The 27,383-nt window shown below is 41.6% G+C and overlaps 1 protein-coding gene and 1 long non-coding RNA gene across 5 annotated transcripts in view; one reads left to right on the top strand and one right to left on the bottom strand.

Annotated features, from left to right (window-relative positions):
• Nucleotides 1-6,148, bottom strand: part of PRDM10 (PR/SET domain 10) — a 97,970-nt gene extending 91,822 nt beyond the window's left edge. For all 4 annotated transcript variants that reach the window (XR_008684420.2, XR_008684421.2, XM_055415865.2 and 1 more), the window contains exon 1: nucleotides 6,011-6,148. The gene's annotated coding sequence lies outside the window, so the exon portion shown is untranslated. The remainder of the gene's footprint in view (nucleotides 1-6,010) is intronic.
• Nucleotides 5,979-22,077, top strand: LOC148773864 (uncharacterized). Its single transcript, XR_016036438.1, has 3 exons — nucleotides 5,979-6,507; nucleotides 17,656-19,071; nucleotides 20,460-22,077. It is a non-coding gene; the product is annotated as an uncharacterized LOC148773864 (long non-coding RNA).
• Nucleotides 22,078-27,383: the final 5,306 nt, after the last annotated feature.

Here is a 27,383-nt window from a genome sequence, read left to right as displayed (position 1 = left end):
GATGATTTTTTAAATGATGTATAAAAAGATACAATTGTTCAATGAGATTTCTAAGGTTTGGGAAAACTATGTATATATATAAGGATCAACTTCCTTAAATTTTTTTCTTTTTTTTTCTTTTTTTTTAAATTTCATTTTGTTTTCCTTTTTTTTGTTTTTTTTTTTTTTTGGTGTTTGTGTTTTTCTTTTGTTTTTTTAATTCTTTTCAACTTTCTTAAAATTTTTAAATGAAACAAAGTTAATCAAAGTACAATTACTGCTCCATAATTTAGTTTTAATTCTAGCACTATTGCTTTGTGGTTATTTCATACCTTACTTCAGTGGGTTAAACATACTTGAGAAAACTTATGTGTTACATAAACAAGTGTCCTATATGGCTACTGGCCGCTGGTGCTTATTTATCAAGTTATGAAGCACTTGAAACCCAGAAAAGTTTCAATTCACCAACTTCAAGAGAAAAAGGATAAAAGAGAAGACGAATAAATGATGAGTAAGAGGCTGAATCTTGTACACACCACTGCCTGGGACTGAGGGCCCAGACACCTTGCTCCCACCACTCTTACGTCATTCACTGAACTTACGTCTCCTTTTTTTTAACTTGAAAACCCCTGTTGTCACTACTGCACAGTAAGAATTAAATGTAAACAGGTGCCTCAGAAAGGACACTTGAAAAGTCAGTCAAACACAAAGCAATAATTAGTCAAAGGATTACAGCTATTCCTCCATCAGAAAAACATTATAATAAGTTTGCCTATAATGATGACTTGTGGCAAGACTGAAAATAACCCCCAAGAAAATAACCCCCAAGCAAAACCTTCAAGCAGTGCCAACAAAATGGTGAGACGTGCATACAAAAGTGAAGGAGGAAAAGTGAAGGAGAGGCAGGAAAATTCCAGTTCTCACTTTAATGTCATGTTAATTGCATTCACTCCTTTATTCCCACCCAACAGAGACTAAGCACAGCACAAGTAAAAGACACTTTTGAACTGCATTCTATATGAGGGGACTAAAAAAATATTCAAAGCTTCTAGGAATTTACAACACATTTAGGAAGCAAGAAATAAGTACAAATAGTTGCTCCATGATATTGTGTGTGCTGTCGCGTCTGACTCTGTGATGCCATGAACTGTAGCCCACCAGGCTCCTCTGTTCATAGGATTTCCTAGGCAAGAATACTGGATCGCATTGCCATTTTTTTCTCCAGGGGATCGTCTCGACCCAGGGAATCAAACTCGAGTCTCCTGCAACTCTGCATTGGCAGGCAGATTCTTTACCACTGTGCCACCTGGGAAGCCTGGTACTACTACACCCCATTAATAATTAAGAAACTAGTTTAATAATTTGATAAAGAAACTAAGGCTTACAGAAGTTAACTAATGGGCCGAAGATCACAGCCAGTCAATTGAGTTGAGCTCTGAATATAGGTTCCCTTTGCCCCACAGGGCCCATGCTGTTAAATTGGACACTGCATCAAACCATCACACAGGGTAGTAAAATCAAGTAAAAATAATATGATTTTTTTTTTTAAGTAGTGTCTCATCTACCTTTTTTTTTTTTTTTGGCCAGGCCACTTGGCCTGCAGGATCCTCCTTCCCTAACCAAGGATGGAACCCATGCTCCTTGCAATGGAAGAGCAGTTTTAACCACTGGACCGCCAGGAAGTCCCAAAAGAATACCATTCTCGTAACTGTGTTAAAAGGATAGTTGTCCCAGGAGCTAGTCCAAAGTATTCCACACTTAAAAGCAAACTATTGTGGCCTTTTCTTTAATCACAGGAGAAAAAAATAAATCGTGAGCTTAATTTTCTCAATTTCCAGTTTCTTGCAGAAATATTTCTTAAATCTTTGAAAAACAGTCCATTATAAAAATCAATGAGTAAGTAGACCAAGCTGGGGAAAATTCAGCTGATTATGCTTAGCTCAACATTTTCTTTAATGGATTGTGTGCTTAACAGATGTCATTTCATTATTTTAAGTTCAATGATTAATTGAATATATTAATTCAGTAACAGTTAACTCAATTACCTGGAAGTAGTTTTAAGATTAAGGTATTCTTCAAAAGAATAGTGCTTCTGTGAGAGCTATCATAAAAAAAGAAATCAGATACATCTACCATAAGCAGTATCTTTTGGCTGAAACTATAGAAACAAAGAGATAATACATTGCATGATGATTTACTGCCACCTGGAGCACCCCGCCCCACGGGACTAAGCCTAAGGTGGCTGTTGTTATCAGGCAAAGCCACGCATGCAAGCCATACACATAATTTTAAATCTTACAGCAGCCACATTTGTTTAAAGTACACACAGGCTAAGTTAATTGCAATAATGTATTTTATTAACATGGGATTGGCAACATATCATTTTGACATGTAGTCAGTATTTTAGAAATTGAAATATTTCATTTTTTTAGACTAAATCTCAAAATCTGGCCTGTAAATCACATGCATGGCACTAGCAACCGGACCAGACAGCACAGGTCTGAGAGACGGGAAGAGACTGTGGCTGCAGAGAGCCAAAGCGCAGCATGTGAGCAGAAAAGCAGGGATTCGGCTCCAGTGTTCCAACGCTGAGATAATTGAGAGGCTGTTCGCAGGGTCACCTTCCAGCAATCTCTATGTCTGGAGTTATTAAAGCACTGCACATTATTGTTTTACAATGTGCAATAATGAGTGTTTTATAATTTTATAATGAGTGTTTTCACCACATTTTTAACTGGTCTTGCTATGACTAACTTCGGAGGATCTATAGTCTCTCTCCTCCCTCTCCATTTCTTCAACCCCAATTCTTTAGAATATTTCAAAGTTATCCAAAAAGAACCTACTTGCAGCTGCTGTCCACAACCTGAACATTTCAAATCTACACAGGTCTGGGCAAGGGGAAGCCTGACGCCACCAAAGGACTTTGGAAAGGGAGTGGGAAGAATGTTTCAGTATTAATAATAATGTATGAAGTTATCACAGAAAGGGCAAATAAACTGCTTTGCGGATAAAACTGGAAAGGCTACTACTGCTCAGAATGCACCACATTAAGTCCTGAACTAGGTTTACAATTTAGAGAACAAAAACAACCCAGGCCAGACACCCCTTAAGCAGTAATTCATGTAAACAACATAAGGCCACAGAGGCAGAGGGAGAGTTTGCGAATGACCAACGTGATAACGTCAGAAAAGCTCCCCTCTCACCTTCCTGTCCCTACAAGATGCCCAGGAGAACTCCAGTGGGACCATTCTACAAAGAGGTGGCCGTAGCATTTCCTTAACTCACGGCTCCTTCTAGTCACCAGACCAATACTGCTAATCTATTAGAGCAGCTATGACAAATTTAAACAGTAACCAATACATTCTGCTTGTGAAAATCATACAAATGGCTGGACAGGGTGTGTCTACATTCTCCAGGACTGAAGTGGGTGGGGAAAGACTGTATTTTACTGGGCATAGGTCAAAGTACATCAGTATCCTATTTTAGAACAAACTCTGGCTAAACAAATCCAACATTGGAATGACAGGTGTCTATCATTTGTACCAAACGAAATTATGCAGTTACCATGTGTTCACCAGTTTAACATGTAAGCTTACTAAGGAAACCAAAATTACAGTTCAGTATTTCTCAACTCTTGAAACAATTCCACTTATTACTCAGAAACCTATTTCATTAGGTTACCTATGATAAATTTAAACAGCAATCAATAAATTCTACCTGTGAAAAACAGAATGATCCAAATTTCCTAATTCCTTTAGTTCAGAGGATTTCATGATGCCCCCTTCAAATAATGGGGAAAAACTACTGAAAATGGCAAATCATCAGTGAAGTCATTAGGTAACTATCTACATTTTTTAAAGAAAAAAATAATAAGGAAACCCCCCCAAAAAAAGCTAGATATGAAAACCACATATCATGATGACAAGTTTGTAAAAACATTTTCTATGCACACACAAAAGATTTGAAGTAACCAAAATACTAGTAGAAACTATCTCCGGTAATTGAACTTCAGGTTAATTTTTACTTTTTATATACTATTTCTCTGTTTTCTACAATGATCATGGCTTACTGGTAAAACAAGAAAAAAAATTCAGACACGTGGAGATTGAGGCAGTACCAATTTAGGATTACACTGGATTTGATACACTATCCCTTATACCAGCGTGAAAGTGAACGTGAAGTCGCTCAGTCGTGTCCGACTCTTTGCAACCCCATGGACTGTAGCCTGCCAGGCTCCTCCATCCATGGGATTTTCCAGGCAAGAATACTGGAATGGGTTGCTATTTCCTTCTCCAGAGTATCTTCCCCACCCAGGGATTGAAACCGGGTCTCCCGCATTGTAGGCAGACGCTTTACTGTCTGAGCCACCGGGAAAAGTACTGAGGGCCCTTGAAGACCTGAGCTTCGCCTTATCTACAATACATACTCGATGGACACATTATCGCGAGGTGGGGCAGACTGCAAAACATTAGAAAAAAATGGCTTATTCAGAAAAACAGACAGCAGTTTAGCGCACTTGCAAAACAAAGAAAAGAGCCAAGGCTCAAGGAATATGAGTTACAAAGTGAAACAAAAAGTCTTGGTTCAAAATTTTTAAATGTGCATCTAGTACGAAACTGTTCACTTTATGTCAATTTCACTTCATTTAAAAACACAGAAGTTACTTTGTAAACAGATTGAATCAACGTTGCTTTAAGGATGGCTTTGCCCCAACCCAGCTTTTTTCTTAATTTTGCTTTTTCAATTCTAGAGCATCATGGAAGCACGGCTCCTCAACGTGGAAGCTGCTGCAGTGCCGTGGGAGGAGTGTGTGGGAGGGTACCCCGGGCACGCCGCGTATCTTCCTGCCCTCAAAGAGCTTCCAGCAAAAGGTGGAAAAAGAAACAAAGGAGCGGGTCTGACCCAGAGGCCGCAAACCGTCACGAGCAATTCTGTTTTTAACGAAGGTTGCTTTTGAGTTTCAAGACCGTTTGGGGACGACGAGCCAGGCCAGATTTGAACAGGCGCAGACGGCACAGGGACGGGGCGGCTGGGACGGCTCAGGCGCCGAACCCTCGGGTTCAGACCCAGAACCGGCTCATGCTTAGACGCAGGCAGACACTGATGGACCGAAACCCACCACTCCGCCAGGCGAGGCGAGGCAGGCACGCACGCCCGCGATTGCAGAGCGCGTTCGCTCTGTTTGGTGGAGGGCCTGATACGCGGCCGCAGGCTCAAAAGTGCTTAAGGAAAGCAGGCCGTCGGCTGGCATCACCAACCGGCTCCCCAGAGGCCTCGGGCTCGACCCCGAGCGCACGTGGACCTCGGCCGGCGCCCTGCCCGCCGCGGACACCGTCCACCACGACCGACCCACGCCGGCCGCCCCCACGCCGGCCGCGCGGGACCTCGCCGGGTCCCGGGGACACCAGCGAGCCACGGCAGGACGGCGGCGCGGCCTCCCGAGACAAAGCAGGGTGCCCGGCCCACGGAGCCCGCCACCCCCGCGCCCGCGGCCGAGACGGCCCGCCGCACCCCGAGCGCCCGGCCAACCGCCGCCGCAGGAGCGCGCAGGGCGCCCAACTGCCGTCCCGGCCCAACCAACGCGGGCAGGGGAGGAGAGGCGCGCGCGGCCGGCGGAGCGTGCGAGCCGCTCGGGGGTCGCAGGGGGGAGGCCGCGCGCGGGGAAGGCAGGGCGAAGAGGCGCCGGAGCCATGGCCGATCGCAGCGCCAGCAGGGCTCCGAGAGCGGCTCTCGCCCCTTTCCCCTCGGAAGGTGCAGATGGTTTGACCCCCCACCCCGAGTGAGGTGCCTCGTCCCAGCCCCGGCTGGACTGTACCATCGGGCGGTGCCGCCGGGATTTCTCCCCCCCACCACCACCATCAAGTCCCCCCCCACCCGGGTCCGCGGTCGGTTGGCCCCGACCGGGCTCTGAGACGCGGAAAGAGCTTGGCGCCATTTTGGGTGGGACTAAGCAAAGACGAAACACCCTCCCAGTCGATGGGGTACTCTGGACGCTGGCTTATCCGGTTCCCCTAATCCTTTAGGTACTTACACGACGTTGGGTGAGGGGAGCTGGGAGATCAGCGGGTCCCCGGTCCTCTCTCCCTAGGGGTGATGGAAATCAAACCCCCCCCGCCACCTCCAGGTGGTTCTTCCCGCCGCAGAGTGGGAGCAGCATAAAAGGCGGGGCCTCATTAGCATAACCTGCCTGGCAACCTGATCTCGGCCTTATGTGATTGGTTGAACTCTGTAAACTCCGTGCCTCGCCTAGAGACGAGTAACGCCGGAGCGAATTGACAGGCCCAGATTTAAGACTCATGACCGAGATCCTGAGACGCTAATTCAGTCGGCGGAGAAGCCAAAAGGAGATTCACACGACGGCCCAATGACGGAAGGCCTCTTTATTTCGTGTTCTGCTGTTCGTTTCAAATCCAATCAAAGAGCGCGTCTCAGGCAGCTCTCTCCTGCGTTTGTGCTCTAAGCCAATCAGAAAAGCCGACTCTCCGCATTCAGGGCCGGGACTGCTTGCCGGGACCCCTGGCTGGCCAGGTGGGTACCCCAGGTCGGGAGGAGGGGTTGCTCGTGGGGTGCCCAGGCTTCCCTGCAGGCCCCCGAGGACCCGCGTCCCGGGAGCCGCGCCCGGGCACCCGACGGGCCGACCCCACGCCACGCGCGCTGCCGAGCGCAGCGCGGCCGGGACTCGCGCCCCTGCGCCTTGGAGCCGGGCCAGGAAGTCTGGGCTCAGCCCGGCAGAACCCTAGAGCGCCACGCCGGCCCTCTCCTCTCCTCTTTACCGTGCTCAGAGGAAGTGATTTTCACAAACATGATCTTATTCAACCCTGGTTAACCCAGGGCTTCACTCACTCTTCTTTTAACCTCAGGTTTCCACATCGTACCATCCCATAAAATTGCCTTCGCATAACAGCCCGGGGCAGAGAATGAGCTCAAGCTTAGCAGCGAGACATCAGCCCTAGTCCCCCCACCCCTAATATGAATGACAACTAGCTCTTGAACAGATCTTGAACCTTTGGACCTTCAGGGGGCAATTACCCTGTCGTGACATATATCTTGCTACGTGGTTTTGAAGCTTAAGGGGAATTTACATGTAAAATATCACACTAGAATTTAAACGGATGAAAGTATTAACAACGATGAAACAGGCAAAAATGCTAAACTATGGGACTTCCCTGGTGGCTCAGACAGTAAAAGCATCTGCCTGCAATGTGGGACACCCAAGCAAAGAGATCATGAAGGCCAGTAAGACAGGAGAACAGATGAGGGCGGAGTCTGAGAAGCCAAGGGAAGAGAGTACTTGAAAAAGGGTACAGTCATCAGATGCAGCTAATGATGCTGAGAGGTAAAGAAAGATGCAAACAGATAACCAGAAAGGTGGAGAGGAAGCGGCTGGTCATTTGTCAATAACAGCTTCAGGGAAGGGGTAGGAAATGTAGTAGGAATCTTCCGAAGAAAGAGTGGGAGGTGAAGAGTGGCATCTGCTGCCAATAGTATAGCAGATAAGATAGGCCAGTATAAACAACTGTTAATCAGAGGGTTTCCCTGGTGGCTCAGTGGTGAAGAATCTGCCTGCTGATGCAGGAGACAAGGGTCTGATCCCTGATCCAGGATGATCCCACCTGACCCTGTGGCACAACTACTGAGTCAGTGTCCTAGAGCCTGGGAGCTGAAACTACTAAGCCCACATGCCTCAACTTCTTAATCCTGAGCGCCCTAGAGCCAGCGATCTGAAACAAGAGAAGCCACCGTGATGCCTGGGCATCGCAACTAGACAGTAGCCCCCTCTTCCACAACTAGAGAAAAGCCCTCACAGCAACGAAGACCCAGCATGCCAAAAATAAAATTCAGTAAATTTAAAAAGGAAAACAACTAAAATGCTGTGTATGCTGTTTGTAAAAGACATTTTTTTTAATGCATCACAGAGCTGCGTTAAAAAAACAGAGGCCTCTACAAAGGTTAAAAACAAAGTCCATGAGTAAAGAAGGAAAGCTCCTCATTTCAGAAGAAAACAAACTGATCAGAGGGAAAGGAATGCTAGAAGAGGAAGAGCGATCATTTGGCAGCAAACATAACAATTATTTAATATTTTTCAAGCAGAAATGACAAATGGAAAAGTACTTCCCATCCAACATTGTTCCTTCAAGAAAACATTTGATGAATATGGCTCAGTTTGAAGACTTTGGACCATAACTTAGATTTCAGTATGAGGGGGCCTGTGTGAGCAAGAATGATTATGAATATGATGATCTTGATATGGTTCCTCCTACATGGAGTGATCTCATTGAGGGTTTCAGGCCTTGATCCAGGAACAGCCCGCATGCCCATATGCCACAACTATTGAGCCTGGGGTCTAGAGCCCGGGAGTCACAACTGCTGAGTCCACGTGTAGAAACTGCACTGTGGGAAGACTCTTCTCAGAAATACAATGTCAACAGATACCTGAGAATGAGTACCAAAGAGAAACATTCCAATGTCAGGACTGTTGGAAATTTATCCTGGAGGGACACTCACGCGTATAATGAGTGTGGAAGAACCTTCAGCCAGAAGAAATACCTCAGAGAGCAGGAGGAAATGCATACTGGACAGTGTGCATTCAGGCGTGCGCTGGGGAGAGTCAAGTGCCTCTGTCTCACTGTTCCAAGCGTTCTGTTGAACCTCATTCCTCATTCCTCACTACATTTCAGAATCCACATAAGGAGGAAATCATATAAAAGTGATGAAGGTGGAAAAGCCTTCAGCTGTCATAGAAAAAGCTCACGCTCATCTTTCTAAGGAGAAACCTTGTAAATGCGTGGGAAAACGTGTGTTCAAATGTCATTTCTTCTTCAGAATCAAAGAGGGCATGTGGAGAGACCCCGTGGGTATAAAGAGAGTGGGCAGTCCCCACGTCCATAGCAAATCTCATCTCACAGAGTGTGAGACAGTCCGCGCTGGAAAGACTGCCCTGAGTGTAAATCAATTGGAAGTGTCTTTCCCTAGAAGCAGTGCCTCATTACAGATCAAAACGTTCACACTGGAAAGGAACTCCGAGCATGTAATGAATGTGAAAAATCTGCAGACAGAAGGGAAACCTCGTTACTCGTCAGGGCACCCACGAGAGAAACTTCATGAAGGTGGCAGCTATGAGAAAGCTTTTATTCCAAAGTCAAGCCTTAGTAGGTGCTTGAGAGGTCTTCCTGGAGATAAACCCTATGCGTATAAGGAAGATGAGAATGTATTCAAAGGCAAGGGAAAAATCTCATTGGAGAGATACCCTGTAAATACAGTGAACGTGCAAAAACCTCCAGGCAGAAACTGTGCCACATTAAATATTACAGCGTTCGTAGAGGCGAAGCAGCCTGTAAATGTACTAAGGGTGGAAAGCCTGTGGGATCGCACTGCTTATTGTATGTGAAGAACTCACACAGGTAATAAAGACGACTGTAAACTATGTGGAGAAGCCAACTCTCCACACATGAGAACCGATGCTGAAGGCGATGTCCAGAAACATGTGAATGCTAAGTATACTGTGGTATATCTGCATGATGGAGTGCCATCCAGCAATGAAAAGAGGTAAACTTGGGACTTCCCTGGTGGTCCAATGGCGAAGACTGCCTTCCAGCACAGCTGGGTGGGAGTTCAATCCCTGATTGGGGAGCTAAGGTCCCACATGTCTCCTGGCCAAAAATCAAAACATTAAAAAAAAAAAAAGAAGAAGCAATATTGTAATAAATTCAATAAAGACTTTTAAAAAATGGTCCACATCAAAAAATGAATAAATTTGAAAAAGAAAAATTAACTAAGAAAAGCTATTGATGCATGAAAGTGTGAAAGTGTTAGTCGCTCAGTCCTGTCCAACTCTTTGCGACCCCATGACTGTAGCCCACCAGGCTCCTCTGTCCATGGGATCCTCCAGGCAAGAATACTGCAGTGGGTAGCCATTCCTTTCTCCAGGGAATCTTCCTGACCCAGGGATTGAACTCAGTTCTCCCCTTTGCAAGCAGGTTCTTTATCATCTGAGCCACCAGGGAAGCCCGTTGATACAGTCCATCATGTAAATTAATCTTAAAATGCTGAGTGAAGAGCAGACTGAGAAAAAAAAAAGTACACGCTTCATGATTCCGTTTATATAAAATTCTAGACAAGTCAAGCTCACTGTGGTGATAGGAAGCAGATCTGACTGCCTGCGTGTAGGCAGGAGGGGGAGGGGTTACGAAGGAAGCTTCTGAGAGGGGTATGTTCACTTTCCCATTGGTGGTGGTGGAGTCATGGATGTGTACATTTTTCAAAGCTGATTAAGGCGCCCGCTATAAACATATGCAGTTTAATGGATGTCAGTTATACTTCTGTAAAGCTGTTCAGATTGTGGGGGATTTCTGACTGTTATAGTAAGTCAGGAAATGTTTTAAATTGGTTATGAATTTGAAAAGGAGAATCCAATCTCCATTTGTTTATAATATGATTAAGATTTACCAAAGCGGCTTAGATTTTTCAGGTAAACATAATATACACAAAAATACTAAAAGGCTTAAATATAACAATAAAGCAATACAAATCTTCTAAGACAGCCTACAAACACCATCTCTTCTAGGGACAACGGCAACCTTCTTCACCAAGATTTGAAACCTGGGAGCTGTAATGGAGGATAAAATCTGTAATGGAGGGACTTCCCTGGTAGCCCAGTGGCTGAGACTCCACGCTCCCAATGCAGGGGGCCAGGGTTCAGCCCCTGGTCAGGGAACTAGATCCCACATCCCAACTGAGAGTTCACTTGCCTCAGCTAAAGATCCCACATGCTGCAAGGAAGGTTGAAGATCCTGTGTGCCAAAGCTAAGACCCAATACAGCCAAATATATACGTATGTATGTATAAGGGAGACAATAGGCATATTTTAATTGCATATAAATAAAAATGTTGGCTAATATACCATAAACAAAGTCAATAAACAATATGTTAAAATTTTTGCTATACAGAGAACAGAGTAATGTCTTATAAGATATTATAAGATATCTTTCTTTGTAAAAAAGGGCAAACAGCCCAAAAGTAAAATAGACAAGGTACATAAAATTTAAAGGAAGATGAGCAAATCCAAATGCTCAAAACTATATAAAACATACTCAATTTACACATCAGGGAATGAAAATTAAAGTGATTATTCTATATCACTTTATAGTCATCAGAAATAAATAGGACAGTAGCACCTATTGTTAGAGCGTTTTCACGTAAAGAATAGCACTGGAGTTGTTCCACTTGTTTTGGAAAGTAAGGTATTAACATCAATTAGTATTATGTATATATGTGTATACATGTTACAGAAGATACCTACGTAATCATGTAACTTAGCACTCCCCTTTCTGGGATTCTATCTAGAAGGAAAAAAGTCACCAGTATAAGACGTTTAATGTGGCATTTTTTGTAATGGCAAAAAAGGTGGAAATAGTCAAACCTTAATGGTACATTCATGCCATACGTAGTACAGCATGCAGGCATTAAACAGAATGAACTATAGCTCTGTCAGTGGGCTTGGAGTGATTTCCAAGAAATATTGTTGAATTTGAATGCAAAGTGAGAAGAGTGTGTTGTATCAGTCAGAACTCATGTAGAGAAACAGAACCAGTAGGGACATATATTCAGGGATTTATTGCGGGATTCGCTTTCACACCTATAGGAACTAGCTGGTCTAGTCCAAAATCCACAGGGATGCCCAGGAGGGCAGTCGGAAGGGTTAAAGCTGGTGGTTCCAGCTCTGCTCTTCCAGGCTTTCAGCTGGTTAGATAAAACCTGCCTGCATAACTGAGTCACTCACTGGTCATGGGTTGTAATCTCATCTACACATACACAACAACACTTAAATCAGTGTTTGGTGGAATAACCCAGGACACATATATCTGACATCACATGGGTAATATTTCATTTTTGAAAAACAAATAATGAGAAAATTGCCTGTGAGATTATATATTTATGTACATATATATGTATGCAAATATCTATACATTTGTGAATATATGTTGATGTTATATATATGCTCAACAAAGCTTAGGTTGAGCATGGAGAAAAAATTACTGAACAGTTACCTGTGTATATGGGTGAGGGTAATGTACAGTGGATGGGGGATAGGAGTAGGAGGTGGAGAAGAGGAGGATGCTGCCAAGCAAGAAAAAGACTACAATATTAAAAGCACAGTACTTTCCTGGCAGTCCAATGGTTAAGACTCTACCTTCCACTTCAGGGGGCATGGGTTCCATCCCTGGTCGGGGAACTAAGGTCCCATCTACCATGGAGTGTGGCCAAAAATTAAAAAAAAAAAACAAAAACGAAGAGGCTGAAAAAATTTAAAAACATAAAATCCAGGTTATAATGTCATCATATTTCCATATTTGTGAATTTATATAAGATAATCTATGTACATAAAAAATATAAAGACACTTAAAAACTAAAATACATATTTAGCAAGTATTCAATAGATAAGAAGAGTACTCATTGTTAATATTCTAAAATATCATAATCAAAGAGAACTATTCTTAAATATCTGTTTTAAAACAGAAGATTACCATGAACTGAATGGCTTGATCTGATTCTGAAGGCTCTGGGAAAGGATCCTTCCTTGGTTCATCTCAGCTTCTGCTGGGGGCTGACAATCCATACATTCCTTGGCCTGTAGCATCATCACCCCAGTCTCTGCCTCTGCTGTCTCATGATTGTCTTCCCCCGGTGAGAACATGTATTATCTCCAAATCTCTTCCTAAGAGGACAACCGTCACTGGATTTAGGGCTCATCTTCATCTGATCACAGCAAGAAGTAAGGTCAATATTCACAGGAAACAAAGCTTAGGACTTGAACATATCTTTTTGTTGTTGTTTAGTTGCTAAGTTGTGTCTGACTCTTTGCAACCCCATGGACTATATCCCACCAGGTTCCTTTATCCATGGAATTTCCCAGGCAAGAATACTGGAGTAGGTTGCCATTTCTTCTCCAGGGGATCTTCCTGACCCAGGAATCAAACCCCTGTCTCCTGCATTGCAGGTGTATTCTTTACCATGGAGGATACAATTCAACCCACTATAGTATATAACTTATGATAATTGACCAAAACATTTCTGTTAAAAAGGAGAGAACAACTATGTTACATGAATTGCAATTATTTAGCACTGCCCTGGTAGCTCAAATCAGTGCAATAAAATAGAAGACAAAAACAAGATAATTGTTGGGAAGAAGGGGAAAGGACAGGGTTATGAGCAGAAATCCAGAAGCTATCCACTGATACACAATTGGGTCCATAAGAGAGTTTGAAACGGTGACCACACACACAATGTTGTTGTTTTGTCGCTCAGTCATGTTGGCCTCTTTGTGAGTCCACGGACTGTATCCCGCCAGGTTCCTTTATCCATGGAATTTCCCAGACAAGAATATTAAAGTGGGTTGCAATTTCCTTTCTCCAGGGAAACTTCCCAACCCAGCGATCAAACCCACATCTCCTGTGTTGGCAGGTGGGCTCACAATAATTAAATGCAAATTAACAGTTTTCCTTAATAGTAACAAAAATCGTTAAGAAGCATCATAGAAAAATATGTAGATATGGAGAGCCTGCTACACACTTGGCTCTGTCCTGCAAGTGAGACACGTCTGAGGGACTTCCCTGACAGTCAGTGGTTAAGACACCATGCTTCCACTGCAGGGGGCACAGGTTCAGTCCCTAGGTGGGGAACTAAGATCCTGCATGCTGCACAGTGTGACCAGAAAACAGAAAAAAAAAAAAAAAAAAAGACAAGAGATGGCTCAGTCATTCAGAGAAATTTCTGAATCCCAGCAGCAAGTTTTCTGCTCCAGGTACCCCAACCTGCTTTACCATGTTGCCTGTGGTCTACCCACTTACCATGGTTACTTTTAATCCTCTCTGCATTCCTCCCTGCCAGCAGGAAACACAGCTGGGCAGTCTACAACTCTCTGTTCTCCGATCACTGTCGTTTGGTTCCAAAGCCATTTGTAGGTAGCAGCACCCAAGCCCCCTGTGTGATTTTGATGTTGTTGTTCACTCGCTAAGTCTTGTCCGACTCTCTGTGACCCCATGGGCTGTAGCCCACCAGGCTCCTCTGTCCATGGGATTTCACAGGCAAGAATACTGGGGTGAGTTGTCGTCTCCTTCTCCAGGGGATCTTCCCAACCCAGGGATGGAACCTGCGTCTCCTCTGTCTCCTGCATTGCAGGCAGATTCTTTACCCGCTAAGCCATCGGGGAAGACCCTGTGTGCCTTTACTTGTGGCTAAGCCACTGGAGTCACTGCCTTGCTGGTTGTTTATGAGAGAAGGTCACTTTCTAAGCAGAAGCCAAGAGCTGTATTACATGGAGACTGTTTTAAACAAACTGTGGCTGTTAGCCAACTTTCTCCTCCTGTTTATGGTTTGGCTTCCCCTCTCACTGAACGATCATGGGAGAAAATGACAGAAGGACGAGACCACAGATAGCAAGAACGACAACTGCAGAATTTGATGGGAAAAGTAGGAATGGGGAGCAAAATGAAAAAAGAAACAACAAAATCACCAACAACTTCACTCAAGTAAGCTTTGCCGTGAATGACCAGTTTTCAAAAAACTCCCAGAAAACATTAAAGAAAAATACTTTCTAAGAATTTCCACAATGAAACATTCAAAACACCCTTTTTGGGCTGCTTAAAGCTTAATTAAAAAAAAAAAAAAACCAACGCAAGACAATTTCTATTTTGAGTTAAGCCCTTCTCTCTGTATAGCTTCAGCTTGCTGAGACTTTCATGTGGATGGCCCCTTTTGATCTAAGTGAAATTGCAAATACATTGGCCAACCAAACAGTAAACTGGGGTTAGTCTTATGCTGAGTGGCAGAAAGGAAATGGAAATTTTTTTTTAGAAAACAAAACACTAAGCCAAATATAGCAAAGATTAAGATCCGTAGAAACGTTGTTCTGAATATTGATGGGTAATCCATGAATAATCCTCAGAAATAGATATCACTGATGCAAATCAGATGAAAAAAAAAACTGGGGTGGAATTTTTCCAGTGCATATGACGATAAAGAAGAATAAAACACAGTGTTACTGTTACCAGCGCCATGGATGCCTAATTTTAAAGACTGAGAGGAAGCATAGTCCCATTGGCTAGAAAAATGAGTGTGGATTTTAAGTTGTTTAAGCCTTTTGTTCCTTCTCAGTAAATATTGACAAGAGACAGGTCCTGTATAGATTTAAATTTAAGACCTTTCCTGCTCCTTCCCAGTTTTGTTTTGTTTTGTTTTTTTTAACTCTACTTCTGTGGTCACGGAATGTAAATATTCTCTTAACTTCTCTCTCTTATCATATTAAAATCACCAACCAAGGGCTTGGGATTCAAGCAGGATCCTTTCTTCTCAAGGCTGCTTTCAAACTCTGGTCTGGCATCAGATTTCATTTCAGTCAAGACAAAAATTAAATGTTTTTTATGTTTAAATTTTTTTATTTCCTCACCAGGAAGAAACATTAATCACCAATACCTGCAAACACAGTCATGGCTGGCGACTAAGTTTCTAGAAAAAGTCCTTTTTAGTTTTGTTTGTTCACACAGAAGTCACACACACATTCAGCTTGTGTTCATGCCATTGTTAATCAGCCCGCTCACAAGGCAGTGGTTGGAAAGTGTTTTCCCCAGGTTAGAAAAGGAAAATAAGATCCTGGCTTTTAGCCCTGAGACTGTGGATTTCTCTAAAATCTTTTAGGCAAAGTACCATGTTCAAGTTCTCAGGTACATTTGTTGTGAAGGGAGATCTCATAGTTTCCTGCAGTCCAAGATCCCATGAAGACCAGTAATCACTGCCTTCTAACAATTACTAAAAACCAAGAAGCTTTTCTGTTGCATTCCATGTGCTTTCTTAATTGGCTCCATCAGTGCTTACCAAATTTTAATTCACAAATCATGTGGGGATCCTGTTTAAAATGCAGGTTATAATTCAGAAGGTCTAGGTCGACTCTGAGAGTCTGCATTCCTAACAAAATTTAAGGTGATGGTGTTACTGCTGGCCCATGGACCACACTTTAAGTAATAGGGAAAAAAATGTGACACATCCAAAGAGGATCCTATGCAGAGCTTGGAAAATTTCACCCCTTAAGATGATTCTAATACTATGTTTGTCAATATATCCTACTGTCTGATGAAGACAGGAAAGTAAATACTCACAGCATTGACTTTTGCCACACTCAGAATAAAGAATATATTCATGAGACGAAAAGAAACACTCTCCCCACTGTTGGGAGGTCTGAAGTTTATTTTATAAATATCATACATCATGAGAACTCTCTGATTGAATTTCTTATTTTTCTATTTCTTCCATCCCCTGCCCCAGTCCATAGAATTGTTCACAAAGTTTCATAAGATGCTGTCTATTCCCCAAGTGCAGAACAGATATAAATTAATGATGCTCCTTTTTTTAAAAAAAAGTCATTGTTTCATTATCTTCAAGATTGAAATATTACCCTCTTTGTTCATCCTCAGGCATATAAAGCCTTGTTACAAACAAGTTTAGAAATAAGCAAAACAAATTTATTTTATTATTTCAGTGGGGTAATATCATTGCTTTTTCATATATTCACCTTACTTTTCTTCTTCTCTGCTTTCTTTTTTTAATGCATTTTAAAAATTGAAGTATGGTCAAATATTCACAATATCTTCTGCTTCTTATGACTGACTCACTCATGATGATCAATATCTATCTGGAAGTTTTATTTATTTATTTATTATTGAAGGATAATTCCTTTACAGGATTTTGCTGTTTTCTGTCAAACCTCAACATGAGTCAGCCATAGGCATACATACATCCCCTCCCTTTAGAAACTCCCTCCCATCTCTCTCCCCATCCCATCCCTCTAGGTTGATACAGAGCCCCTGTTTGAGTTTCCTGAGCCATACAGCAAATCTCCGTTGGCTATCTATTTTACATATGGTAATGTAAGTTTCCGTGTTACTCTTTCCATACAGCTCACCCTCTCCTCCCCTCTCCACATGTCCATAAGTCTTATCTGGAAGTTTTGCCAACATCTGAAACTTAAGAAATTTAGCAATTCCCCTTTTTCATTCATATGTATCTTCTATGACCCAAACATCTTGTGATCAAAACCTTAAGATTTTGTTGGACTCTGTGTCAAGCTTCACACTTAATCATTTACCAGATTCATCAAATCATCCTCTTGTTTTCAAAAACAATATTGAGGATTTCAAGTGGGAAAGAAGATGATGAACTACACTGTGTTTCCTCCCTCCAGCCCTAACTAAAAACTGTAGCCTCCTCCCTGAGATCTGAGGGGGAAAGACAACAGCATAAGAGAAAGAGAAAGTGCCAAAGAAGGAAAAGGTGGCACAAAGTCTGTTCCAGTCATTTCCACCCCATCTTAACTGAGAGCAGTGCCAAAGCCATTAAATAATAGTGCCATGTAATGTAAATGCTTAATAACTTGGGCTCTGCTGACAGACCTACTTCCAACAGTATTTCTAAGCATTCTTATGCCTCGTCTGTCTGAATTGTAAAATGAGGATAATATTTTGGTTTGTCTTCCAAAATATTCATTCTTTCCTCTTTATTAACACATTTTTATTTAGTGATCTCATAGTCTCCTTTGCAACTAGAGGGGACCACAAGGCATAGTTCTGACCAAAAAGATGCTGCTGGAGGTTCTTGAAAAGAGATATTCATGTCCTTTCTTTCCAGGAGGCAAACGCAATGTCTGGAGAAGTGTCAGTGCTATTATGACTGTGAAAATGAAAGACATATGCTGAGAAGAGTGAAGAAAGAAGATAGGATTCTTGGTGATGTCGTTGAGTCACACAAAAACTGGACTGGAGGAATCCTTATTAAATGAAAGAAGAAAAAAAAAATGGACTTCTTTAAACCCTTGTAGGGTTCTCTATTACATATAACACAAAACTGATAGAGTATTTCACTGTCTTTGAGAATATTATTGTGTGATGTTCTTCAGTCGCTCATTCATGTCCGATTCTTTGTGACCTTGTAGTCTGCAGCACACCAGGCTTCCCTGTCCTTCATTATCTCCCGAAGTTTGCTCAAGCTCATGCCCACTGAGTCAATGATGCCCTCCAGCATCTCATCCTCTGTCATCCCCTTCTCCTCCTGCCCTCAGTCTTTCCCAGCATCAGGGTCTTTTACAATGAGTTGGAATTAGTATGACAGTGTATATAAAAATGGTTAACACAGGGCGTAGCACATAGTAAGCATGCAATAAATGTTAGTATTTATCATTAACATTATATTATTATTATTATTCCCTATGGGTTCATCATTCTTCCCACCTCTAACGCTGTAACACAAGTTATTTTGCATTCTACTTTATTTCCACATCCATCAAGCAAATCAAGCCACTCGCTATGTGGCATCTGGACAGTAACCAACTCACCAAGTGTTTTAGTTGTGGCTTGAAAGATGAATTGTCTTAAGTAGGCAGAGAGAAGGACCAGGGCCTTATTGGTGAGGGAAACAGAGGTGTCAGCACAGGTAGGGAGGTTGGGAAGCAGAGTGTAGCAGAAATTCCACACATTTCTGGAGGATTCGTGTAGGATAAGGTAGAGAATTTGGAGCCAGGTTGTCAAGGGTTTTCTATGACTAGCAAAGAGCAAGTCAAGGAATTTTTAGTCTATTTTCCTGTGAAAATTTTAGGACACTGTTTGGTTTGGATTTGACACAGGAACTAATGCAATTAAAGAAGTGGAAATACTTGATTCTTTTGCTTACTTGGCTGGCATTTCATTTCCTCAGTTAAAACATTCAGAAGTTAAAGCAGATACTCTCAAAGACGTGGACCATTCTAGAAGTCTAAGAGTCACTGGGAATTATGAAAATATTCTAATATCTAAACTTGAGCTCAGAGCCTCAATTTTAATATTAGTCTTGACTTTTTCATGTTTCACATTTTGGGTCTAAGGAAATTTGCTGCTACCTCAAGTCTCACTGGAAGCAAACTTCGATCATCTTATAAACTACAAGATTCTGTAGCAGCAACCCTTGTTCACCCAGCTTTCACACTCCTCTGTCAATCAGCTTGGGTACTAGTGAAATCCATCTTTGTCCTCCCCATTCTGCTACAGCTCACGCAGGATGCTGAATTCCAAGGTAAGCAGAACATTAACTTGCAAATCAAATATGATGGGACTTCCCTAGTGGTCCGGGAGTTAGTACTTCGCCTTCCAATGCAGGAGTTCCCAGTTTCGTGGTTAGGGAGCTGAGATCCCACATGCCTCATGGCTAAAAAACCAAAACATAAAACAGAAGTTCAGTTCAGTTCAGGTGTTCAGTCATGTCTGACTCTGTGCGACCCCATGGACTGTAGCATGCCAGGCTTCCCTATCCATCACCAACTCCCAGAGTTTGCTCAAACTCATGTCCATTGAGTCGATGATGCCATCCAACCATCTCACCCTCTGTTGTCCCCTTCTCCTCCTGCCTTCACTCTTTCCCAGCATCAGGGTCTTTTCCAGTGAGTCAATTATTCCCATCAGGTGGCCAAAGTATTGGAGTTTCAGCTTCAGCATCAGTCCTTTCAATGAACATTCAGGACTGATTTCCTTTAGGATTGACTGGTTTGATCTTGCAGAAAACAAAAGAAATATTATAACAAATTCAATAAAGATTTTTAAAATGTTCTACATTTAAAAAAAAACCTTTAAAAAAACAAAGGTAGTAATAGTACAAATAAGTTAAATAAGCAGGATGACAATATACAACCTTGACGTACTCCTTTTCCTATTTGGAACCAGTCTGTTGTTCCATGTCTAGTTCTGACTGTTGCTTTCTGACCTGCATATAGGTTTCTCAAGAGGCAGGTCAGATGGTCTGGTATTCCCATCTCTTTCAGAATGTTCCACAGTTTATTGTGATCCACACAGTCAAAGGCTTTGGCATAGTCAATAAAGCAGAAATAGATGTTTTTCTGGAACTCTCTTGCTTTTTCCATGATCCAGCGGATGTTGGCAATTTGATCTCTGGTTCCTCTGCCTTTTCTAAAACCAGCTTGAACATCTGGAATTTCACGGTTGACGTATTGCTGAATACTGGCTTGGAGAATTTTGAGCATGATTTTACTAGTGTGTGAGATGAGTGCAATTGTGTGGTAGTTTGAGCATTCTTTGGCATTGCCTTTCTTTGGGATTGAAATGAAAACTGACCTTGTCTAACCTTGTGGCCACTGCTGAGTTTTCCAAATTTGCTGGCATATTGAGTGCAGCACTTTCACAGCATCATCTTTCAGGATTTGAAATAGCTCAACTGAATTCCTTACCTCTACTAGCTTTGTTCATAGTGATGCTTTCTAAGGCCCACTTGACTTCACATTCCAAAATGTCTGGCTCTAGGTGAGTGATCACACCATCGTGATTATCTTGGCCGTGAAGATCTTTTTTGTACGGTTCTTCTGTGTATTCTTGCCACCTCTTCTTAATATCTTCTGCTTCTGTTAGGTCCATACCATTTCTGTCCTTTATGCTTATTTAACTTATATGCAGAGTGCATCATGAGGAACGCTGGGCTGGAAGAAGCACAAGCTGGAATCAAGATTGCTGGGAGAAATATCAATAACCTCAGATATGCAGATGACACCACCCTTATGCCAGAAAGTGAAGAGGAACTAAAAAGCCTCTTGATGAAAGTGAAAGAGGAGAGTGAAAACGTTGGCTTAAAGCTCAACATTCAGAAAACTAAGATCATGACATCTGGTCCCATCACTTCATGGGAAATAGATGGGGAAACAGTGGAAACAGTGTCAGACTTTATTTTTTTGGGCTCCAAAATCACTGCAGATGCTGCTTGCAGCCATGAAATTAAAAGATGCTTCCTCCTTGGTTATGACCAACCTGGATAGCATATTAAAAAGCAGAGATATTACTTTGCCAACAAAGGTCTATCTAGTCAAGGCTATGGTTTTTCCAGTGGTCATGTATGGATGTGAGAGTTGGACTGTGAAGAAAGCTGAGCGCTGAAGAATTGATGCTTTTGAACTGTGGTGCTGGAGAAGACTTGAGGGTCATTTGAACTGCAAGGAGATCCAACCAGTCCATTCTAAAGGAGATCGTTCTTGGGTGTTCATTGGAAGGACTGATGCTGAAGCTGAAACTAATACTTTGGCCACCTCATGCGACGAGCTGACTCACTGGAAAAGACTCTGATGCTGGGAGGGATTGGGGGTGGGAGGAGACGGGGACGACCGAGAATGAGATGGCTGGATGGCATCACCGACTCGATGGACATGAGTTTGAGTGAACTCCGGGAGTTGGTGATGAACAAGGAGGCCTGGTGTTCTGCGATTCATGGGGTTGCAAAGAATCGGACATGACTGAGTGACTGAACTGAGTAGTACAAATGGTTTAATACCTAATAAATATATTGTGGTTGTTTTCAAAAATAGTTTTACTATTTTTAAGTTATAGTATAATGCCAATCATAAAGGAAAGCAAATAAAATACTTTTTAAAAATAAGGAAATAATACTACCACCATTCAAAGGGAAGTGTGTTAATTTGGAGAGGTCTTCCTCTGACAGTTTTTTTGGTGCTTTTTACATAGTTGTAGTCATTCTGAATTTTAGTTTAATGCTATAGCACAAATGTTCTCCATGTTATCATATTTGCTTTATATGTAACTTTTTGATAGTTACATAACATTTTAAATTTATCATGAAATGTTTCATACAAAAAGACTTAAGGAATAAATAGAATGAAATGCATGTATCCTCACAGAGCTTAAGAAATAAACCATAGAACGACAATACAATATCTGATGGCCTGTTATTGAGAGGAAAGCACAACATAAAGCAGTGGACTGTTACTATTAAAATGCTGAAACAAAACAAGTAGGGGTAGTCGTTTAAAAGTAAGTCTGTGTAGGGGATATATGTATTGTATGGCTGATTCATTTTGATGTACAGTAGAAACTAACAACATTGTAATTGCAAAGCAACAATAGTCCAATTAAAATTAATGAAAAAAAATCACAGGACCTAATATGTCATCATTGCCCAATAGATATTTGTAAATAAAAAAATAAGTCTATGCAAATCAACTATACATCAATAAAAAATAAATAAATAAAAGTAGTCTAAGAAGCTGAAAAGGACAAGGCGCTTTTATGAAGATAAAACCCCTCCCACAGCACAGTAATAACATGGTAACAGCAGTCACTTCTGTCAAAGGCAGAATAAAAAAGCAAGGGGACTCATTTTTCACAAAATGCCCTTCTGCATCTTTCATACTGACTTCTGAATACCATTTAGCTGTTCAGAAACACTAAATACTTTGAAAGCCTAAATAATAAAAAAAGTATATCTTCCTGTTATAAAACCTATGTTTCTTTTAATTTGTTATTTCATACCTAACAATATGGTCAAGAATTATTAAAATATACATTCATAAATCTAGAAGAAGTGAAAATGAACAGCAAAGTCATTTCTCTCTTCTTCTAGAGAAAAAGCAAGGCTGAGCTTCGAAACAGGGAAGAGCTTGCATCTGTTATACAAAAACTCTGTTCCTTATGAAATTCCTTTTTCATTCTAATGAAACGGCCCCAAATTAAAACATACTTCCCCAAAACAATGTCAGTGTTTTATACTGAAAGTTGCTCTTTGCAACCCTATGGAATGGTCCATGGAATTCTTTAGGCCAGAATACTGGAGTGGGTATCCATTCCTTTCTCCAGGGGATCTTCCCAACCCAGGGACTGAACCCAAGTCTCCTGCATTGCAGGCAGATTCTTTACCAGCTTAACCACCAGGCAAACCCTTATTAGATCTAGAAGTAATGAAAAGAATCACAACAGAGATAAGCTAAGTCATCAAAACTGTGGGGGGGCAGGGGCGGTTGTAAAACATAAGTAAAAACCAGGTTAAGCTTCAAGATAGTGAGAGGTGGTCTGGAATTTGAAAGCTCAATCTGCATTTAATTTTCACACTAACTTCCATGTACAGGGTATATAACTGACTCAGAAAAAAATGCAATTTCATATTTTAAAGCCACAGTTTAATTCCCTGTACTACTTTAGAGAAAAGCAGCTTAGCATAATGGTTGACAGCACAATTTTGAGCTGGCCTACATTGGAGAAGGAAACGGCAACCCACTCCACTGTTCTTGCCTGGAGAATCCCAGGGACAGGGGAGCCTGGTGGACTTCCGTTTATGGGGTCACACAGAGTCAGACACGACTGAAGTGACTTAGCAGCAACAGCAGCAAATCACTTCCAATCATAGTTCCGTCACTTATTAGCTATACAAATTTGGACCATTGCCTCAGTTTCCTCATCCAGAAAATGGGAATAATAATGGGACCTGTCTGATGTGGTTCTTGTAAAAATCAAATGAGGTAGCACAGTACTAAATTGCTTAGGACAGTATGTGGATGAACAAGTGCTAAGTTGCTCAGTCGTGTCTGACTCTTTGTGACCCCATGGACTCTAGACTGCCAGGTTTCTCTGTCCATGGGATTTTTCAGGCAAGAATACTGGAGTGGTTGCCATTTCCTTCTCCAGGGGTTCTTCCCAACCCAGGAATCAAACCCAGGTCTCCTGCATTGCAGGTAGATTCTTTACTGTCTGAGCCAGCAGGGAATATGACACACAATAAGTAGTCAGAAATGTTTATATATGTTTACAAATGTTACATAGCATTTTAATTAAGTATTAACCATGTTAATATAACCTTTATTGCTTAAAAACCAATTTGTCTCTGTGTAAAACAACTTCACTGCTTTTTATTATTCACTTGTACTTGATTAAACTTGATAAGTGTAAGCTGTTGGAATAACGTACAAAAGTATTTTACTTTTAGAATGGCTTCTATCTGCAGCCCTGGAAAAAGGAAGCTCCCTCGCCACACAGTGCCATATATACACTCCCCAGGACTTTTCTCAAATGTAAATACACACAAAGTGTTTAAAGAAAGGGAAATTAAAAGTGGAGGGACTTCCCTGGCGGTCCAGTGGTTAGGACTCTGGACTTCACTGCAGGGGCCACTGGTGCAATCCCTGGTCAGGGAGCTAAGATACTGCAAGTCTCACGTTGCAGCCATAAATAAATAAATAAAATAAAAATTAAAAGTGGAATTCTATGATATATGAATTATATTCCAATAAAGCTATTTAAAAGGTAAAAAATAAATAAATCTTTACAATAGAACTCATACTTCTGTGTGATCATTCCCTCTGTAGCATAACTACTTTCTTAAATTCTGTGACTATTCAGTTCTTACCGTTCTCTATACTTTCACCACAAATATATGTATCCCCAACTAATATGTAGTAACATTTGCATGTTTCAGACTCTACATAATTAATATCATACAGTTTGTATTCTACAACATGCTTATATTTTTTCCTCCATGCTGTGTTTATGGGAGTCATCAAGTCATATTTGCTATATCATATTTCATCAAATAAATATACCATAATTTCTCTTCTGTTGAATATTCAGGTGGTTTGCAACTATACAAACAATATTTTGACAAATATCATTCAGCATATTATATTTTTCTTCATGTAGGATTATTGCCCAAGTGTAGATCCTCAAAGTGAAATTATCAAAAAGCATGAAGATCTTTTAGATCCTTGACACATATTGTCAAAATGCTTTCCAAAAGGACTATACCAACTTTGTATTCTCACCGGAAATATAGTACCTTGTTTTATCACATACTTCTTAGCCACGGATATTGCAAATTTTTCTTTAATTTCAACTAGTTTGCTCAGCAAAAGATAGCATATTGATTTCTGGAGAAGTTGAAATTTTTTTGTTATCATATCACGTCCTCTGTGATATCTCTTTCACGGCTTTTGCCTGTTAAAGCTTTTGGAGAGGATTTTCTCTCAACTTAATAGTTTTTTTATATAACAATATATTAATCTGTTTTCAAATTTGCTATACATTTTTCCTAGGTTTGTTGTGTCCATGGTTTAGTTTTTAAATAATGCCTATTAGTATACAATTAACGATGATGTGATCACTCACCTAGAGCCAGACATCCTGGCTGGAATGTGAAGTCAAGTGGGCCTTAGGAAATATCACCACAAACAAAGCTAGTAGAGGTAATGAAATTCCAGCTGAGCTATTTCAAATCCTAAAAGAGGATGCTGTGAAAATGCTGCACTCAATATGCCAGCACATTTGGAAAACTCAGCAGTGGCCACAGGACTGCAAAAGGTCAGTTTTCATCCCAATCCCAAAGAAGGGCAATGCCAAAGAATGTTCACACTACCACACAATTGCACTCATCTCACACGTTAGCAAAGTAATGCTCAAAATTCTCCAATCCAGGCTTCAACAGTATGTGAACTGTGAACTTTCAGATGTTCAAGATGGATTTAGAAAAGGCAGATACACCAGAGATATAATTGCCAACATCCACTGGATCATTGAAAAAACAAGAGAGTTCCAGAAAAAGATCTACTTTTGCTTTATTGACTATGCCAAAGCCTTTGACTGTGTGGATCACCATAAACTGTGGAAAACTGTTCAAGAGATGGGAATACCAGACCACCTTACTCGCCTCCTGAGAAACCTGTATGCAGGTCAAGAAGCAACAGTTAGAACCAGACATGGAACAACATTGAGAACACGGTTCCAAATTGAGAAAGGAGTATGTCAAGGCTGTATATTTTCACCCTGCTTATTTGATTTAAATGCAGAGTACATCATGTGAAATGCTGGGCTGGATGAAGCACAAGCTGGAATCAAGATTGCCGGGAGAAATATCAGTAACCTCAGATATGCAGATGACACCACCCTTATGGCAGAAAGTAAAGAGGAACTAAAGAACCTTTTGATGAAAGTGAAAGAGGAGAGTGAAAAAGTTGGCTTAAAGCTCGACATTCAAAAACTGAGATCATGGCATCCGGTCCCATCACTTCATGGCAAATAGATGGGGAAACAATGGAAACAGTGACAGACTTTATTTTCTTGGGTTCCAAAATTACTGCAGATGGTGACTGCAGCCTTGAAATTAAAAGACACTTGCTCCTTGGAAGTAAAGCTATGACCAACCTAGACAGCCTATTAAAAAGCAGAGACATTACTTTGCCAACAAAGGTCCATCTAGTCAGGGCTATGGTTTTTCCCAGTAGTCATGTATGGATGTGAGAGTTAGGCTATAAAGAAACGTGAGTGCTGAAGAACTGATGCTTTTGAACTGTGGTGCTGGAGAAGACTCTTGAGAGTCCCCTGGACTGCAAGGAGATCAACCCAGTCAGTCCTAAAGGAAATCAATCCTGAATGTTCATTGGAAGGACTGATGCTGAAGCTGAAACTCCAATACTTTGGCCACCTGATGCGAAGAACAGACTTACTGCAAAAGACCCTGATACTGGGCAAGATTGAAGGCAGGAGGAGAAGGGATCGACAGAGGATGAGATGGTTGGATGGCATCACTGACTCAATGGACATGAGTTTGAAGCAAGCTCTGGGAGATAGATGGTGATGGACAGGGAAGTGGGGTGTGCTGCAGTCCATGGGGTTGCCAAGAAAGACTGAGCAACTGAACTGAACTGATACAATTAAAAGTTTTAATAACTTGATTCTATTATAATGTACCTTTGCTAATGTGGGTGAAAGTGAAAGTTGCTCAGTCATGTCCAACTCTAATGTGGGTGGTCAAACACACAATAGATAAGATATTCTGGTGGTCAAATCATTAATATAATCATTCAATTTACAAATGTGCTAATCTTCCCTGGTGGCTCAAACGGTAAAGAATCTACCTGCAATGCAGAAGACCTGGGTTCTGTCCCTGGGTTGGGAAGATCCCCTGGAGAAAGGAATGGATACCCACTCCAGTATTCTGGCCTGGAGAATTTCAGGGACAGAGGAGCCTGGCAGGCTATAGTCCATGTGGTCTCAAAGAGTCGAACATGACTGAGCGAGACTTTAAGATTCTCTTAGTGGTCATAACTCATCCCTTCCTAGAACAGCACTGAAGGAACTGTTGAATGCCAAACCCAGTGGAGTTTGTAAAGTGTGAGCAATTTTTAGTCTTATGGAAAACTTTATGTTTTCTTTCCTTTATTTATTTTTGTTTTCCTGGGAAAACATTTAGCAGTTCACATTTAAATAACCATTGTGTGTGCCCTGTTGCTCAGTTCTGTCCCACCCTTTGCAACCCTGTGGGCTGCAGCCCACCAGGTTCCTGTCCATGGGATTCTCCAGACAAGAATACTGGAGCAGGTTGCCATTTCCTTCTCCAGGGGATCTGCCCAACTCAGGATCAAACCCCTGTCTCCTGCGTCTCCTGCATTGCAGGCAGGTTCTTTACCGTTTCAATACTGGGGAAGCCTTTCCATGACCATTATATCCCTTCAAATTACATTTCACTAAACTGTGTAATGTTAGCAAACTAAGCAGCCTTGCTATTTCTTCACAAATTTCTTTCACTTTGAAGAGTGAGCACGTCCGTAATTT

The sequence above is a fragment of the Moschus berezovskii genome, chromosome 25, assembly GCF_049115385.1.
Source record: "Moschus berezovskii isolate FMDL1 chromosome 25, NW_MosBer_1.0, whole genome shotgun sequence".
NCBI classification, from domain to species: domain Eukaryota; kingdom Metazoa; phylum Chordata; class Mammalia; order Artiodactyla; family Moschidae; genus Moschus; species Moschus berezovskii.
Note: the sequence above shows the minus strand (reverse complement) of the source record. Positions and strands in the feature narration are given on the sequence as shown.